Raw genomic sequence first — 9,328 nt, 5'->3', positions numbered from 1 at the left:
CGTGGGCGGGGCCCAGGGTGCTGGGTGTGACCCAGTGTAGGTCAGCCCCGCACTTCGGGGTCCCCGCGCCTCTACCCAACTCCTCGCCCGAGCCCAAGGAGACGATCGCTTGTGTCGGGGCTGCGTGGGCGGCGAGGGCGCAGCGTGGGCCCCGACTGCACCTCTGTCCGGGCAGGAGCAGGGCGGACCCGACCGCCCCGGTCCCGAGCTACGAGCATCTCCGCGCTTGTCCGTGACCTCGTGGTTTCTGCACCAAGCAACGCACACGCGAAAAGCCGGCGGGGAAGCACACGCGTCCCTGGCTCAAGCCCGAGTTCACTGCTTGCCGTGTTCCCGCAGCTGCGGAAATTTGCCGAAGCATGGAAAGTCAGACTAGTTTTAATTTTCCTCAAGAAATCCAGACGGCTGGTGCGTTACTATCAACGGTTTGAAATGTGGGTAGGTGAGAACAAGACCATGCTTTATTGATTGCACGATTCTAAATTAGCACTGCTTTAATTTCTTTGTTTTATAAAGTCACATGTCTGTGATTTTGTGTTAAAAATAAAGTAATCTGCTTATTCTCTTTAATGGTTTCAGCAATCTTTCATTCTTACATCGGATAATCTGAGCAATGTAGTTGAGGATAGCGATATGCAATGTAACAACCACCGTTGATTTGTATTAATTTGTCTTGAGACCCTGTATCACTTTGAATGTTCTTGCTTTAATTTGTTTATGTTCCTGATACTGGTATGCTACTGCAGTTCTATTTTTTTGTTTGTTTGTTTCTCATGTACTACTCTCTTTAAAATAAAAAAAAAATAATAATCTGAAAATATTCAATGTGCCGTTTTATTTTAGGGATATTTCCCCCATTTCTCACCATACATGTTTTTTATGATCCTAAACAGGTCGTTCTGGTCATTTCATGGCACTCTGGAGGTGGATTGTGACAAAGTGGCCTGGGTTACTGCCCAGGGCCGGAAGGACGCCTGTTTACTTGAGCCCCCAGCTGCCTGATTGGTGATGGAGGTAGAAGAGAAGGTTTGTGCAGCCTCCTTTACCGTCTCAGGCCCTAGGGGAATTTCACTTCAGCAGACAAGCTGGTCATTTAAAGCTGTTTTGGTCAAAACTGTGACCCAATGCTGGTGGACCTGTTGCCCCTTGGAGCTGAGATGTGTTTTCTTTTTCTTTCTCTCTTCCCCTCTTTTCTGCTCCCACCCTGTGCTGCTTCGGAAGCCACTAAAACCCCAGTGCCTCACACCCTTTGACCCATTATCATCCAGTCTGGACCCGCAGGCCCTGGTGCTCAGCCCAGGGTGATGGTACTAGGGAGGTAATCATTCAACAGCCATCAGGACCAGTTGGTTGTGACCACTGGTGCTCTGGACACTGCCCCAGCTGGTGCGGATCCTGAATTTCGTCTGTTACACCCCTTGTTATGTGAGTAGCCAACCTCTCGGCCAGTTGCTCATTCCTTTTACCCAAAGCCTCCATCTGGACAGCCCCTCCTTCCCAAGCTTTGCCCTGGGAGGAGTGTGCCTGCTTGCACTATTTGGCTGAGTCTTGTTTCTACTGTCTCTGAGTCAAAAGATCCCTGATTTGACTCATGGTTTCTTCTTCTTTTTGTCCAAATCCAAAATAATAATGAAGAATTGTACAGGCAGCGACTGACACAAGATGAACTAGACTAACGACTCTAACCCTAGCTGATGCTGGCACCTGAGACTGAAAGGGAAATACAGGCAGAGAAGGTGCCAATAGCTGGTAGCCTGATAGCCAACCAGCAGAGGAAGCTGTTTTGGGGGGAAAATCCCTCTTTTCCACATATCCTTTAACATTGTGAGAGTCTCATGCCATCAAATCCATGTGGATTTTGATGTGACTACCCATGTATGAGGCATGCACAAAGCATGTGATAGTGTGCATAACACTGTGTCCCATGCCTCCTGGCTATACCAGGGGTGTTTCCAACTGAAATCCCAGCCAACCCCAGCAACCTCCAGTGACATCACCGTTTTACCCCTTGTACTTGATCCATATTTCCCCCAAATCTGCCCTTACACAAGATGAGAACTGAGCAGCAAAGGAATGAAAATCAGAACCTGGTCTAGACCCTGTAGTAGTCTACATACCTGAGTATGTTTTCCTGGTGATACGTATACTGAAGGTACTCTTAGTTTCTAAAAGAGACCCCTTGTTATAAAAACTGGGTGTGGAATGACTGATCTAATAATATGAAAGTCACTTCAGTGTTGGCTATAATTCCTCAAGGAATGTAAAAAAGGTCTTGGTGGAAGTTCCCTCTGGCTGTCCCTGTCCACTGGCTACATCCTCTGCTCTCACTAAATGTCTGCATTCTCTCCTGTGTGGACTCCCGGGCTGTCACACTTTGCCAGTGCTGTGTTTCAGAGCAGCCTGTCTCAGACTCAGAGCTCAGGAATCCAAGAAATGTTACTATTTGATTTTCTGTTAGTGCATGTCTTAAATTATAGAAACTTTTTAAAAATTGAATTTTGAATACAAATAACAGTATAAATAATGATATAGAGAATAACGATGAAATAAGCATTTGAACACCCACCACCTAGTATAAGAAAAAGAATATTACCAAAAACTTTTTTTTTTGAAACAGGGTCTTACCATGTAGTTCAGGCTGGCCTTAAACTTGCTATGTCTCCCAGGCTGGCCTCGAACTGAGGATAGAGAGCCTTTCCCAGTCCTCGTCATGGTCTGGGAGGTTTATGTCTGTAATCCCATGGAAAAGTTATTGGAATTCTAGTGAGTTAATTCCAGTCTACCACCTCCAGTGCACCCCATGGTGACAGTAAAGACAATAAGGCATATTTGTAGTTATGGGGACCAAAGGGGGTCTTAAACCCAACTACGATCAATGATGGCTAACTGGAACAAAGGTCTCGACCCAGGGCCAAATCCAGGTTTTATTAATTCGTGAGGAAAGGTGTGACTTGAGGGACTGTGAGAATGGCAGGAGGCAGGTGAGTGCTGTGAGCTGGGCTAGGTAGGAGGCCTGAAATCCCCTCTGCAAATGCAGAGAGAAGGACCTGCAGAGAAAGTAACCTGTATAACACAATGGAGATAACGGCTAATGCTTTGGAGTGGGTGCTTCAGCTCTGATGTGTAATCTTTCAAGCCCCGGGAAGTCATAGCCTCTCTCTTGAGGCTTGATCCCAATGCGCAGCGTGGAGCATCGGCTCTTCATCTGGTCTCCTCCCGGCTCACACATGGGAGCAATGAGGGGGTCCAGGGAAACACACCTGCCATCTTCGAAGGCTACCATCAGCACCTCGGCTGCACCGATATGCATTGCTTAAAACCAATTGAAGGGATAAGGAAAAGTCCTAGCCAGTTCTGTACATATCAATACATGGAAACAGGGTCAGGCTCAACCAGAATGGAGACAAATTGCTCCTCTTTCAAGGAGAGTCCTCCACAGTGATCCTCCTGCCACAGCCTCCCAACTGCTGGGATTACAGGCATGTGCCACCATGTCAGCACCAAACTCTTTCTCACTTGTATTCCCTCCTATCCATGCCCTTTCCTCCTGTGAAGAGAGAACTACTATTTTTAATTCTGTGTTTACCATTGTTTTGTTTTTAAAGACTGTGTCACCACACATGAATATAGTCCTAAATGTTCATTTTTGTTCCTTTGAACTTTATAGAAATGGAATCATGAAATTACTTGCTTAATTCATGTTGTTGTGGTTGTAGTGGTTAATGTTTCACTACTATGTAGTATTTCCACCAAACAGCTCTACAACCATAACTCCTTTGCTGAGCATTGGACATTTCTGCTCTGAGTTTTTTCTTTTATAAAACTTTAATTATATGATTTAGCTCTTCCAAATATTTTTAGTGTGTTGTTAGATAAATCACAATGACATCTGTGAAATTTAATGATTCAAAACTTGTGTAAATTGAAATAACGGAGGCATCGGTGACATTATTGAGCATTGTCCAAAGGTGCATTTATTCAAATACCAGTTTGCTATTGAAGACTCATGCTTCCATTCTGGTATACTTTTCTTAGTGAAAAGTGTCAGTTCCCCACCCCCCGACACCCAAACGAAGAACAATGTTTCTTATTTTATCTTGGTTATTCAGGTTTCCTCTTCAGAAAGCACCTACCTAAGTCTTGCGCCCATTTTCTATGTTGAATTGTTTATCCTGTACTAATCCTCCTTCCAGGTCGCCCTGTAGTCTGGATACCAGTTCTGCCTTGTTGAGGCAAGTGCTGGCTGTCATGTAGCACAGGGGAGATTGTGGTGTGTGGGCAAGTGAAGGGCTCCAGGGGTAATGACAGCAGAAAGGGGAACAGCTGGGCATAGGGTGCCAAGGCCTGGGTGCTAGGAAGGGCTGCATGGTGGAAGGTGATGGTGGCTATGGAGAATTGGTGCCCTGTGGGGATGAATCAGATGGGTAAACAAATGAAGGCCAAAGAGAACTACAAATTTTCTGCTGCTGAAGAAGGGTGTTATAAGGCTGGAAAGGGAGAAAAATTACTATGATTCTCTGCAAAATATTCCAAATCTCCCACTGTTCAGACACACTTATTCCACTGTTCTTGGCAATGTGTCTTTAAAGTAATGTTTTTAGTTTGAATACTCACTATATCTTTGATCACCCTTTCTGTATAGATAGGTATAGAAATCAACATAGGTGTCAGTGACACGCTGCACATTCACACATGCACACAATGGAGCCTCCCAGCCTGTGTGCAGAACCATGACTCCCTTGGAAAGATGGCTGATTGCAGGACACAGGCTTTTGGGAAGCAATGACACCCAAAAGGTTGGAGCACTGTCACTGGACAGAGTCTGAGGAGGTCCCCAAAGTGGAGACTCACCCGGCCATGGGACAGGCTGCAGGTTCACTGACTCCCATCACGGATGTGTCATTAGGAGGTGTAGAGGTTTATTAAGCAGAGTTCTAAAGACACACAGCCAGAGAGTGTGCAGGGCTCAAGGGAGCTGAACTGGGTGTGTTTATGTGACCGCGGGGGCTTCCCAGTCTAGAATGTGTGTTCCTGTTTTCTACCAAGCTTCCTTCCAGCTATGTCTGAAGCTGGGATCTGCTGCCTGCTGAATGGTGGGCTTTCTCAAGGATGGGGATCTGAAGGAGGGGCCCAAAGACTTGGCCTAGAGTCCAGGGTGCAGGCTTTTTGTCTTGAGACCCTTAGAAAACTCTGGCAGGAAAAAAGGCTTGAGTAACTTTTGTGTCCTGAAGCTGTGGTTTTTCTTAAGAGTGCAATTCTTAAATTACATTGTCCTCATCTCTTTTCTATTTCTTCCATTCTACCTTGACACCTTACACCCAGATCTTCTCTTCATTTACCAAAATGAACCATGACTCCCTTGGAAAGATGGCTGATTGCAGGACTAGGACATGGAAGTAAATAAATGAACTGGAAACATTTTCTTCAGTCAGAGAAAACTGAAACTAATGCTAGAGACACATCAAAGGCACAAAGGAGACGGCTTGAAGAGGCTCCCATTGGCCAAATATGGACTAATTTTGAGCACAAAAATAAACTATGGTAACAACTGGTTAAAATCCAGTGAATAAATTTGGTACCATGAGTCTATACAGGTATAAATTATAAAACTGGGTAAATCCAAAGTTTGTCAATATGTGAGTTTTTTTTTCAGAGTTTGATGAATCATTTTACAAAACAGTGTAATTCATTACCCAACAGGACAAGGCCGAAGAGCCCACCTTAATCAAGGTCAAAGTGGACCTCAATCACACAGATGGAAATATTGCCTCTGACAGGAACAATGGGAAGGTTGCATCACTGCTCCTGCCTCACCTGCGCCTCACCTGAACTCATCTGAGAGATGGCAGACAGATGCTGCAGGAGTGCCGTGAGCCGTCTGGACCTTGAGCCTCAAAGTACCAAGAACGCAAGAAACTGAAGAGACTGGCAGAGACGAAAGAGAGTTCAGTGGACAGTGTCACCAGAGAAACAGAAGCAAGAAGATTCACACGAACACCCTACCCAGTGTGTGTGTGTGTGTGTGTGTGTGTGTGAGAGAGAGAGAGAGAGACAGAGGGAGAGAAACAGAGGGAGTGAGGCAGAGAGGTTATAAGGAACAGGCTCAGTGATTAGGGGTCTGGCGGGCACCAAGGAGAGCTCAAGATGCAGATAAAGCCCATTGACTGCTGGAAAGCCCATTGTTCCCCATTTGGATCTTTAACTGATTTGTTTGTTTTACCCCAAGTTTACCAATTCAACTGTTAATATCATTCAAAAACGCTCCCCAGTTGACACAAAATATTAACCACAGAGACATGATAAAGGAACTCATACTTCTGAGCCCTGTTGCTATACAGAATATTACTTGGGTATTTGCTGGAATATGGGCACAGTGCGTGAATGTTCACTGCCAGACTTGGGAGACTGCATTGTGGTTGTGGAGGTGAGAGTGACCTTGTTTGTAGGAGGTGCACACTGAATTGTTAGGGTAGTGGGGCAGCAAGTTGGTAGAGTATACTTTGAGTGCAACAAGAAAATAAGTTCTTTGAATTAAACTTTCACATTTCTCTGCAGTTTTGAGATTGATTCAAATTTTGACAAAATGAGAAGTGAAATTATGCTGGTAAAAAGTAAAAGACTCCATGGAAAGGAACTAGAGTTCTTCTGAGAACTGGCAGGTTCTAGAGCTAAAGCAGGGGAGGTACAAGATGAACCCGGGCAAGACGAACGGCAACAGGTGATCAAGCCCACTGCAATGGTGGGGATATCCAGCAGAACACAGCAGTATTGGGCTATAGCCCAAAGTACAAAGTAATACAGTATACAAGGTCCATACTGATAAAATAAGTGATCAAATCAATAAACAGGGAGACGTTCTGTGTAGAATTCCAAATCAGTTATCATGGACATTACAGACACTCTGTGTGCTTGTCAACTTGAATTTGGGAAGCCCACACACCCGGTAAAACACTAATTCTGCTCGTATCTGTTTCCAGGAAAGATTCACATCTCAACCAGCGGACAGAATGAAGAAGACCAGCCCTTGCTCATCTGGGCAGGTACCACCAGACTCACTGAATGGAAAGGTGAAGGATGGGGAACTTCCTCCCTTCTAGAGGTGAGATGCCCATCTTCCCTCAGACATGAGAGCTTCTGCCTGTGGGGCCTTTGGACAGGGCCTCAAGCTTGCAGACCAAGGGTGCTGGGAACAGCCTCCATTGTCGGGCCAGTCCTCATCATATCCCCTGCCCACTGGGTTTGTGCCTTTGGAGAACCCTGATACTATAGTAATTAATTATGGGTAACTTTTTTAAGTATAATGATATAAATTTTCCAGCCCTTCCTAGTCTTTTCAGGTTTTAACTTAATTAAATGATTTTCTTTTCTCTGCATTTTCTCATGAGTATGTTAAAATAATAGAATTTGGCTAGAACTCCTTGGGCTCTAGCACCTTGTCTTCCTAGCAAGCAAACCAAAGTCTAATGAAGCAGCGAAATGAAACTTTGACAATTTACCCCCAGCCAGGAAGGTCCACATGATCACACCCAGGCGAGGCAGACACCTCACTGTAGCCAATTAAGCAATTTCTTATTTCTGCATTTAGCCTATAAAAGCTCCCTGTCCAGGGGCCAGTGGAGCTCTCTGAATCTCTTCTGAATATAAACCGTTGTATAAGCCCTATATACAAGCCATTCTTTGTTCAGTTGGACTCTTACATTCTTCATGTGCCTAGGTTTATCTTTTAACAGTTCATATCTAAGTGTGCCATGGCTATGAGCAGTGTTGGGCTTCTTATTCTCTTCCTTTTGTTGGAGATAGAACTGTTCATTTCACCATCATTCTTGGTCTGGTGCCCATCTCTGAGGGCTCCACTGGCTGACTGGCCCTCTCTCAGCCATGTTTCCATCTGACTAGGAACTGTGTAAACTGGATATTGTTTCCCACTGCTCTGGGGACAGAAGTCTTGGGAACCCAACTCCAGTACTCTGTGGAACCACACCATCTTGTCAGTTCTGCAGCAGCCACAGAGCAGAAGTGACCTGTTAAGATGCAGAGAAAGCAAGCACACTCCATCTTCTCCTAATCCTCCAGCATTAGGCAACTCTAGACTCCCCTGCTGACATCAGCAGTGAGCATCCCGGCAGGGAGCTAGGCATCAACTTCAGCCGTTGGTACCCAAGATGCAAAACCTTTCAGTCAACCTACTTTCTCTTCCAGGATAGTTAAAGCCTACGTTGAAACCACTGATCAGTCTTCCTACGCAGTAACACAGGAAGCCCTGAGTTGCCTGGTGTGCAAGAGAAAGGGGGCAGGACATTCCAGGAACACGAGTCATTATCTACCCTAAAATTTCACAATAGCATCTTGCACAGCTTTCCCATCCATCTCTTTCCTGTGATTCATACCTGCATTTCTCATGAGTGATCTCAGCCTGAAAGCTCATGAAGAAACCTCAAACTTAATTGTTCTGAAAATGAACATACATCATTCTCTGTCCCCCACCTGGAGATGCCATTATTACCTATCCAGCTGCAAAAGATGCCTATGGGCAGTCTCAGTTCTGCTTTCCTGCCCCTCCTGCTCTCCCTGCCACCCATTTATTACACAGGAGAAATTCTTTTCCTTCCCCCAGAGTTGTCTTCCCTCCCATCTTCCTGGTGTCCATGGCTGATGTCAGTGCACCAAAACTTCTGGGTTTGGGCCCTGACTGGCAGTCTTTCCTGTTTTCCCCCGTGCTCCTGGGATGGCTGTCTGTGTGCAGGTGGTTTATTTTGAGCCACATCCCCAGCACATACACTGGGCTCAGTTCATTCTTGCTTCATAGGCCAACTATGCACATCTCCTGTCCAGCCACAGCTGGGTGATGCCACCTTGGTAATTTGAAATTAATTCATGTGTGTGTCTACACTACAGAAACAGGTAAATGCTACAAATTCCAGCAATTATTTTTCCTGGAGTGTCACTTATTAAACATTTATCAATGTACAACTCATCCTAGAGACTTGCATGAGTGCTGCAAGGAGTGAAACAGAGGGAGTGAGATCAGCAGTGGCCTGGAAGGGCTGACTGTGGCCTGTGTTCCTGTGTGGATTTGGGCCTCAGTCTCATGAAGGACCTGAAGGAGTCAGGCAGAATGTACTTCAGAACTGTCATTTAAAGGACAGGCATTACTTGCTAGTGCTCCCTCGCTAATGGGGGCCTTTAGGGTGAATGCCCTTGCTGCCTGGCTCTGTGTGTGTGGAGGGAGGAACAGACTCCTGCAAGTGCCATGAGCCCAGGAGCAGGAGGTGAGAATGAACTGAAAAACCACAGCAAGCTGTTCTTCACACACACACACACACACACA

Source organism: Chinchilla lanigera, unplaced genomic scaffold (genome assembly GCF_000276665.1).
Source record: "Chinchilla lanigera isolate Chin_1 unplaced genomic scaffold, ChiLan1.0 scaffold00008, whole genome shotgun sequence".
In the NCBI taxonomy this organism is placed as follows: domain Eukaryota; kingdom Metazoa; phylum Chordata; class Mammalia; order Rodentia; family Chinchillidae; genus Chinchilla; species Chinchilla lanigera.
This window is presented reverse-complemented; position numbering follows the sequence as displayed.